Source organism: Mizuhopecten yessoensis, unplaced genomic scaffold (genome assembly GCF_002113885.1).
Source record: "Mizuhopecten yessoensis strain PY_sf001 unplaced genomic scaffold, ASM211388v2 scaffold5369, whole genome shotgun sequence".
NCBI classification, from domain to species: Eukaryota; Metazoa; Mollusca; class Bivalvia; order Pectinida; family Pectinidae; genus Mizuhopecten; species Mizuhopecten yessoensis.
In genome coordinates, this window is record NW_018406015.1 from 128575 (window position 1) to 138439 (window position 9865).

Genomic DNA, 9865 nt, shown 5'->3' on the forward strand with positions numbered 1-9865 from the left:
CATTTTAAGCGATATTTTGTAGGTTTGACATGTTCATTGATATGCATCATGATGCATTGACGTTGAAACTTGATAAGTCCCTTTATTAGGATACATTCTTTAAAATGTTGTATAGAAAAAAAGTTTTGAAGAATTTTGAAATTTTCATTTTTTGGATCATTTGACCCCTGTGACCTTGAATAAAGGTCAAGGTCAACGAGCTGAACTCTGTATGTAGCCAAACATACATGCTATAGATGTGCCAAATATCAACTCTTTATGTTTCATAGTAAAGGTAGAGAAGAGTTTAAATTCTAATTTTTTGAAAATTTTGAATTTTGGCGGGAAAATGAACATTTTTCAAAGTGGCATATCTTCGTCATTTTCGAAGATGTGACCTTTAAACTTTCCACATAACCTAATTATATCGTGCTCTTAATAATGGAAATCCCTAACAATAAGTATTTCCAACTGAAATGGAAATCCCTAATAAGAATAAGAAAAAACCTGACAATAACAATAGATATGTCAATCCGAAATGGAAATCCCTATTATTTGAAACAACTTGGTAGCCCTTCATTTCAGCATGTTACTGGCCAAATATCATTACCCTTGCCCTCTTGGTTATTCATCAGAAGTTGTTTAAATGTTTAAACATATTTGAACCCAGTGACCTTGAATATAAGTCAATGTCATTTATTTGAACAAACTTGGTAGCCCTTAAACCCAGCCTGTTACTGGCCATATATCATCATCCTAGGCCTCTTGGTTATTCACAAGTTGTTTGACGATTTTAACATATTTGACCCCTGTGACCTTGACAATTGAATTTGTTTGAATAAACTTGGTAGCCCTTCATCCCGGCATGCTTCTGGCGAAATATCAACACCCTAGGCCTTTTGGTTACTGAGAAGAATTTTTTTAAAGTAAAAGGTTGACGTCAGACGACGGACGGACGATGGACGACGGACGGACGACTGACGCAGCACCATGCCATAAGCTCACTTGGCCCTTCGGTCCAGGTGAGCTAAAAATTAAAACGGTGACCTTGACCTTGACCCAACAACCCTGAAACTCGTACTTCTCGGAGATATTATGGTCCTTTGTAATTGTGTGAGGTTTCATCAAAATCCCATAAGAAATGAAGCTGCTAGAGCGCTGACAACGATTTTCTAAAAATAGTAACAGTGCCCTTGACCCAATAACTCTGAAACTCGAACTTGTCCTGTATGAAGTTTGATCCAAATCCCTCGAGGTAAAAAGCCGCTAGGGGGCTTACAAGGATTTTCTAAAAAATAGTAGCAGTAACCTTGACCTTCAACCGACAACCCTTAAACTCGAACTTGACCGAGATATCATGGTCCGTTGTAATTGTGTGAAGTTTGATCAAAAACCCTCCAAGGAATGAAGCCGCTAGAGCGCTCACAAAGATTTTCTAAGAACAATAACGGTGACCTTGACCTTGACCCGACAACCCTAAAACTCGAATTTGTCCGAGATATTATGGTCCTTTGTAATTGTATGCAGTTTGATCCAAATTCCTCAATGAATGAAGCCGCTAGAGCGCTGACAAGGATTTTCTAAAAATAGTAACAGTGACCTTGACCTTGGCCTCTTGGTTATTCAGAAGAAGTTCTTTTAAAGGCTTTTAACATATTCAACCCTTGTGATATTGAAAATAAGTCAAGGTCATTCATTTGAACTAACTTGGTAGCCCTTCATCCGAGAATGTTACTGGCAAAATATCATCACCTTATACCTCTTGGTTATTCAGAAGAAGTTGTTGAAAGGTTTTTTCATTCGAACAAACTCGGTTATATCATCATCATCGTATGCATTTTGGTTATTCAGAAGAAGTTGTGTTACAGGTTTTTAACATATTTTACCCATGTTACCTTGAATATAAGTAAAGGTCATTCATTTAAACAAACTTGGTAGTCCTTCATCCTAGCATGCAACAGAACCAATATCAGTACTATGGGTCTTTTGGTTATTGAGAAGTTGTTTGATTATTTTACGACATTTTACCCCTGTGACCTTGAAAGTGGGTCAAGGTAATTCATTTGAACAAACTTGGTAGCCCTTCATCCCATCATGTAACAGGCCCAATATCACTAGACTGGGCCTTTTGGTTATTGAGAATAAGTCGTTTCAAGATTTTACGAAATTTAACCCCTTTAACCTTGAAAGTTGGTCAAGGTCATTCATTTGAACAAACTTGGTAGCCTTTCAACCCAGCATGCTACATGACCAATACAAGTACCCTTAACTTTTTGGTTATTGAGAAGAAGTCGTTTGAAGATTTAAAGACAGTTGACCCCTGTAACCTTGAAAGTGGGTCAATGTCATTCATTTGAACAAACTCGGTAGCCCTTTATCCCAGCATGCAACAGGCCCAATATTAGTACACTAGGCTTTTTTGGCTATTGAGAAGAAGTTGTTTGAAGATTTTAGGACATTTGACCCATGTGACCTTGAAAGTGGGTCAAGGTCATTCATGTTCACAAACTCGGTAGCCCTTTATCCCAGCATGCTACATGCCCAATATCATCAGCCTGGGCCTCTCGGTTATTCAGAAGAAGTTGTTTAAAGTAAAAAGTTGACGCCGGACGGACGGACTCCGCACCATGCCATAAACTCACTTGGCCCTTCGGGACAGGTGAGCTATTAAATCTATAGAGAGACCCTAAGATCATGGAATGACTCGTTTGGACTACTTGATCTTTCATTACAGAAACATGTATAAGACCTGTATAATAAATCTATAGAGAAACCCTAAGATCATGGAATGACTCGTTTGGACGATTTGATCCTACAGCACAGAAACATGTGCATATACCTATATAATGAATCTATAGACCATAAGATCATGGAATGCATGCATGGTTTATAATCCATGGGTTATAAATATATAATGCATGTATGGTACAAGTTTGGTTGGTCTAGCACTTATACCTTTTGAGAAACGGAGCTAAACATAATAACTTAACATTGATGAAGATGCTGTCAAAGTCACTGGACCAAAGAATAAAGGGCAACAGATGCATGGATTGAGGTGAATTATATAAGATGCATGTATGGTTCAAGTTTGGTTGGTCTAGCACTTATACTTTTTGAGAAACAGAGATAAACGGAAACTGATGTATGGATTGAGGTGAACTATATCAGATGCATGTATGGTTCAAGTTTGGTTGGTCTAGCACTAATAGTGTTTGAGAAACAGAGCTCAACGGAAAACATTTACGTTGATACCACCGGGAAAAGTAACACCTCAAGTCCCGCCTCCGCGACATCCGTCCCAGGCGAGACAATAAATCTATAGGGAGACCGTAAGATCATGGAATGACTCGTTCAGATGAAGTGACTTTATTTAACACAAACATTATACCTGAACACCTGACATAAGAGATCCACTACTTGAATGTAGTGATTTAAGTTAGTACTGACAAACGTGAAATACTACCTGAATGTAGTGATATGATCTAACACTCACCAACTGTGATTTCTTCTCTGCTATCGTGATTCTCAGCTCACTGATTGGTTGTTGCTGCTGAGCTTTGATCTTCATCTTCCCCTGTAAGTCAGTCTGGAGTTGTTCATATTCTTCTTGAATCTGTTCAAAAAAGAGAATATTTCAAGTCAATACATACACTCCATAACACATGAAAGAAATGTCCATGTTTTCAATTTTCTTTCTCCATAGTGTCATGTATCAATTTTCAAACTCAGTTTTTAAATCTGACAAACATTAATTTTCTGATTATGTTAAATAAGAAAAAAAACAGATCGTATAACGGGCTCCTGCTTGGCCTTTCTGTATTGATAGCATTTATCTTTCGCGTTAGATCCTCATTAGCTTGTAAGAGACCTTCATGTTGTTCCCGGAATTTCTCATAGACGAGCAAAATCACACAAGGTAATACTGTATCTATGGGAACTATATTTACAGACAGCACAAGTTCCTGTGTGGACCATTTCATCCACAAGTGTGTTTAGTGCACGAGTGGCTGTGTGTGTCCGCCTACTTATCTGTGTGAACAGATAACAACATGCAGTACTGCTTTTATTACATACAACGAACCCACAATTTTTCTTAACATTATAATATTCTTTTCTGTATAACTTCACTTAAGATTATCCTGTTTCAATCTTCAATTTATTTCCTGAAAATATTGGACAAAACAACAATGGTGGAAAAAATAATAACAAGATCAGAATAGTTAACGTCACTTCACCATAGTGTAAAGTGACACTAAAATGTTGAGAACCTATTCTTGTTCAATCTGTCGTTTTGATTGTACCTAACGAAACCTATGCAGTCGAATTTGCTGTCCCCTAATTCCCCTATATACCTTTTTTTTTTTTTTTTTTTATTAAAATCAAACAAAATGATGACGATGATGATGATGATGACATGATGACATGATGATGATGATGATGATGACGATTGTCTACTGTGTGAAATACATTGAGGTACTGGTGATGATGATGATGATAATGAGGATGATGATGTTTATTGTGCGAGATATGTATTGATGCATTGGTAGCTATATGTTAATAATGATGACGATGATGAGGATGATGAGGATGCAGATTGTTTATGGGTGAGGTGTATTGTAGCAATAATGATGATGATGCATGTACTCATCCACATACAGTATTATTGTTTGTGAAAGAGAATGTGTGCGAGGATCTTAATGTAATGACAAAAGCTTTGAAAAATTAAAAATTAAAAAAGAAAATTAAAAAAAATCGAACAATATCTACCCCATAGTCGCAAAGATGCATCAGAAATAGATCGCAATGCCTTAATACATCTACATACTAAATTTGAGTGAAATCGAACAATTTCTAAATTGCGACCAATTAGAAGCCTCTGTATGGTTGCTATGGCAACAAAAGTATGCGATTAAATTTGCAGTCCTTTAATACCCCTATATATCGATTGTCATCAAAATCGAACTATTAGAATTACAATTGCGAGCAATAGCGGAAGTCACCCCTCCACCGCAGTTGTGTTCGTAGTGCCATACTACGCCTACATACCAAATTTCATCAAAATTGGACGAGATTTAAATTTCGACCAATCAGAAGCCAGCATTTGGCCGCCTTTTTGAATCCCACGTGAAACGATCGGTGTGATGTTATAATCCCTTTCACAAAGTTTCATTATGTTCCGTCAAATAGAACGAATGTTGTTACGGTCAATAGTAATTGATGTATCACATGGCTGGTAGTAATAATGTGATTTAAAGTTTTAAAGTTGTTGTTCCCATACATGTAGATAAAAGGGTTGAACTCTTCCGTTATAAAGTTTGCATAGAAACTCAAACCCTATATGTTTTAGTTGAGTCACTTGATGTTAAGTATGGTATTGGAATGGTAGATGCAATCTTAATACCAAAATGAGGGGTTAAATATCCTCGGGTGATTTCTCCAGCACTTGTTTAATCTTTCCTTGAAGCAGTTTAGGCTCGGTGCTGAGACCACTTCCTCAGGCAACGAGTTCCATGGTTTAATAATGCGATTTCTAAAGTGCCCCCTTGTAGATCTGTATTCGCAGTGTTGGAATAGTTTATCTATATCAAAATTGTCGATGTTATTAAGGATTCTGTACACTTTGACCATGTTTGCTCTCTCCCTCATGTATTCCAGGGTTGGTAGACCGAGTATTCTTAAAAGTTCAGCGTATGATTTGTTAGTTAATGTTGGTACTCTTTTCGTTGCTCTTCGCTGGACTTTTTCAATTGTAATTTTGTCCTTGGTATACAGGGGTGACCATATCGTTGAAGCGTATTCGAGGTGGGTCCGTATAAGTGCTTTGTAGAGTGTTACAAATATGGTTGGGCTCATATATGTAAAACTTCTGAATACTTTTCCTGCAATTTGGTTTGCTTTACTGGCTGCTTTTTGGACGTGCATGGAAAAATTGAGTTTTTCGTCGATGTAAACTCTCAGATCTTTTTCACTATTTACCTTAGTGATTTCGATGGTGTCTCCGTATTGCGTCAGCGTGTAGTTGGATGACTTGGGGTTTTGTCCAATTTCTATATGCTTGCATTTGTCCACATTCAGCTTCATCATCCAATTTTCTGTCCATTGGCACATTCTGTCGATACACTGTTGCAGTTTAGCTCGATTTTCTGGGGTTGTATTATTAGCTGATATTTTGGCGTCGTCTGCGAATAGTTTTGTAGTACACTCTAATACATCTGGCATACAATGTTATTACAACAGAATTGGCCCGAGTACACTCCCTTGTAGGACCCCGCTTAGTACTGGCAGACTCTTTGAGGGAGTTCCATTGATTATGACCTGTTGGGATAGGCCTGTAAGGAATGCTCTAATCCAGTTTAAGATTTGTCCTTTGATCCCACATTTTTCCAGTTTGTAGTTTGGAGCCTATGACACACTTTGTCAAAGGCTTTGCTAAAATCCAGGTAGATTACGTCAACGTTTTCCCCCTCGTCAAGTGTCTTGTTCCATTCTTCCAGGATTTCTAATAGTTGAGTTGTGCATTATTTTCCTGGACGGAAGCCATGTCGGTGTTTGGTAAATATTTCGTTTCCTTCCAGGTAAGCTATTAATTCGTTTCGGATTATTTTTTTTGTAGATTTTTGCATGGAACCGAGGTAAGACTAATTGGGCGATAGTTCCTGGGTTGGTTTTGGTAACCTTTTTAAATATCGGTGTAACGTTCGCTTCCTTCCAATCTTTCGGCAATTCACCTTCATCTATTGACTTTTTGAATATGATTTTGAGTGGTTTGGCTATTGCATCACATGTTTCAACAATGAATTTTAGGTGAAGGTTGTCGGGTCCAGGAGCTTTGTTGGGTTAGTTGATCTTATGGCCGTAATAACATTTTCTTGCGTCAGTTCTATGGATTCCAGTAAATTTTCGTGGGTTCTCTCCCTTAGTTCTGGTGGCTCTCGGTTGTCATCATGAACAAATACAATGGAGAAGAATTCATTCAGTACATTTGCAGTGTCTCTACTATTTTCTGTCAGTTCTCCAAAGGAGTCTCTTCTCTGCAGAATGGTTGCCCGACACCAGATTGTCTTTTTTCTGACGCTGCATCTCCATGATGTTGTCCTGTTGGTCACGGTCTGTAAATAAAAGATGTTAGGTTTAAGATAATAGAATAACAGAAATTCTTATGTATGACTCGATAGTGTAATTAATATGTATTGTGTAAAAAGCCCAGATAAAATTTGTATTTGTGTGACACATTTTTATGTATACCTTGACGGTGTAGGAAAATCCATCGGAACTAACAAGCTTCCGGCGGCGCTTGTTGGATCCCTCCTCCACAATCTCAAAACGGACGGGCTGGTCTCTCAGGACAGAGTCGGTGGGTACAACGTCATCAAGTGATCTGCAAAATTAGAATTTATATCGTTATATAAGATGCGGAAGTAAAAGTTATTATCTCTTGAGTAATTAATAATTACATTATAAATATTTATATACAATTTAACAACAGATACTTATTGTTCGACAATTTGAGGGTTGTCCTGAGGCCGATCGGGGAGATCAAAAGTCCCATCTAGTGTGTCGTCGTCCATCCCACTGATGTTCCTTACATCAAAAGTAGCGTTCAGCCTGTTAAAAGATAAAATGTAACATAAAGCCAAGTTGTAACATTACAAGACAAGTAAAGCGTAACAGACCATTTTATGATATAATTATAATATTGTGCACGTATGTAGCATGTGTAACAGTATTCGTGACTACTCGGCAGTCTCCACGATCTCTTCGGCTACTGCGACCTCAAATGTCTTGTTGGCGTCATTGCGTACGGGGGACAAACCAAAACTACTGAAAAATAAATAGATTCGATGTTGTTGATTGGAAATAAAAGTTCATATATTGTTGTCTAGATTTATTATTTCATACATGTTCGGATGAGTATAATTATGACATTGCGCTCTATTTTATAAATACCTTGTGATATTCCAATTCATCGACCCAATGTATGTTGTGTCTGCTGGCCCCGATTCCATGAACGCTCCTTAAGGTAATGAGCTCCTTAACTTAAAACGCGTAATGCTTTTCCTATGGAGATATTTAAGTTAAGGAGCTCCTTAGGTAGCAGTGTACAGTAGCGTACGGTGGCCATGGGTGATAGTATTACATGTATCAAAACTTTTTAAAAAAGTCAGCTCTAAAATTGGCATATGCATGATGAATTGGACTATATGGGCTTCACATTTTAAAAAAAAATGGAATTTGGCTTGAGACTACATTTTTGGTCATTTACGAATCTGTGTCTACACAACAAAAGCTAGCTTTTCATGTACGTTTTTTTTTGTACTCAGCACATGTGTAAATATTGTTAAAAATCCAGTTTGAGGACCTATGCTAAAACGTGAGTTCCTGCGACCGAGTAAGTGATATTTAATTTAAGACAGGTTTTAAGAAAAAAAAAACTACTTGCGTGGGTCAAATTTGGGTTAAAAATCATGATTTTTAACACTTTTTGGCGTTTTTTGATGTGGTAACCATGGGTTTCACAAGTCCCAAATCTGGGGAAATCACCTTTTGAAAAAAAATCATTCTTCTGAAAAAACCGTATTCAAAATGTAGTTTTTAAATATATATATATATTTGTAGGTGTGATGTGCAGGATGAATCCGCTATCCATGTTTATCCGAGACATGCCCTTTATTTTTAGGGTCAAGCCATTTCTTCTGTACTCTGCTTCCTTAACTTAAGGAACGTTATGAAACTGGGGCTGGAAGTGCCGATAACTCCAGGGTGGGAGGCTGGTCCAGACTCCTTCGTGGTGGTGGCGACATCGGAAGGTTGGACACTTCCAACAATAGAGGCTATGAAATGGAAGAAATGAAATACTATTATATAGTTTAACTCCATTCATCTCTTAAATTATATCTTATGTATCTTATACCCAAAAACACTCGATATGATACCGAAAAATCGCTATTTATTTCTTACCTCATTCTGTTGGACGATAAAAGTGGAGTCAAGGTTCGAGGCAGGGTTTGTCGATGTCGGAGTGACTGAGGGTGGGTCCGCAATACTCGTCTGTTTGGGGAAAAAATATTAGTTTAATCGTGACGTTAACGGGTGAGCACCGTAATTTGTATATCGACCATTTTTTTAATTTTACTTTTGATGTGTTATATTCCTTACCTCATCCATATATGGCATAGTGGGGTCAATCATCCTGGTTGCCTATTAGACGGGCGGCTGCCGGGGAAAAACAAGAAAAGCTACATAAAATATGTTAAATAAATTTGATTTCCACAAATAATGTATTAATAGTTGTGTTCATTCGTGATCAGATAGAAATTAACAAACACTGTATAGGAACAGAATATAGGTGTGCGACTTGTTATTATTACCTCATCATCGATTGTCCTGGAAGCCTGGCTGGTAAGGTCAGGGAGAGTGCAGTCACGACAACACCAAGTTATCAGTCCACCGTCCTCGCCCCTCATAGTAGCACGATGAGGGGCCAGTGATATGCCTATGCAATGTTTAAAACAACAGAGCTAATTACAACAAGAGGGCCATGGGCCTTAACGGTCACCTGATATATTTATACAGAGAGTTGATTTTGTTTTTAACACGAACAGAAATATTATTCAGTGACAAAAAACAATAAAACCACCTTATTCAATATCTAGCATACAGATTTAAGACTAAAAAGTATTTGAAACTAGCACCTCTGATTCTAAACAAGGAAAATGAAGAAATTTTAGCACACTGACTCCTTTGGGCCCCACCCTACAGCCCTTGGGGGTAGGGCTGGCTCAAAATTTTCAAAGTATCAAACTGTCAACTCAGGGTTATAATTCCAATCAAGTTATTAACATGTAATATTCAAAGTATCATTTGCCATTATAAACCATAATAAATT

At 37.5% G+C, this 9865-nt stretch overlaps 1 long non-coding RNA gene across 2 annotated transcripts in view; it reads left to right on the forward strand.

Annotated features, from left to right (window-relative positions):
- LOC110450621 overlaps positions 1-9243 on the forward strand; it is a 15574-nt gene extending 6331 nt beyond the window's left edge. The window contains exon 3 of one of the 2 annotated variants that reach the window (XR_002462997.1): positions 8657-9243. This is a non-coding gene — a long non-coding RNA (uncharacterized LOC110450621). Of the gene's footprint in view, positions 1-7237; positions 7322-8656 lie in introns of those variants that run through there. The other variant, XR_002462996.1, reaches the window with a different exon arrangement.
- Positions 9244-9865: the final 622 nt, after the last annotated feature.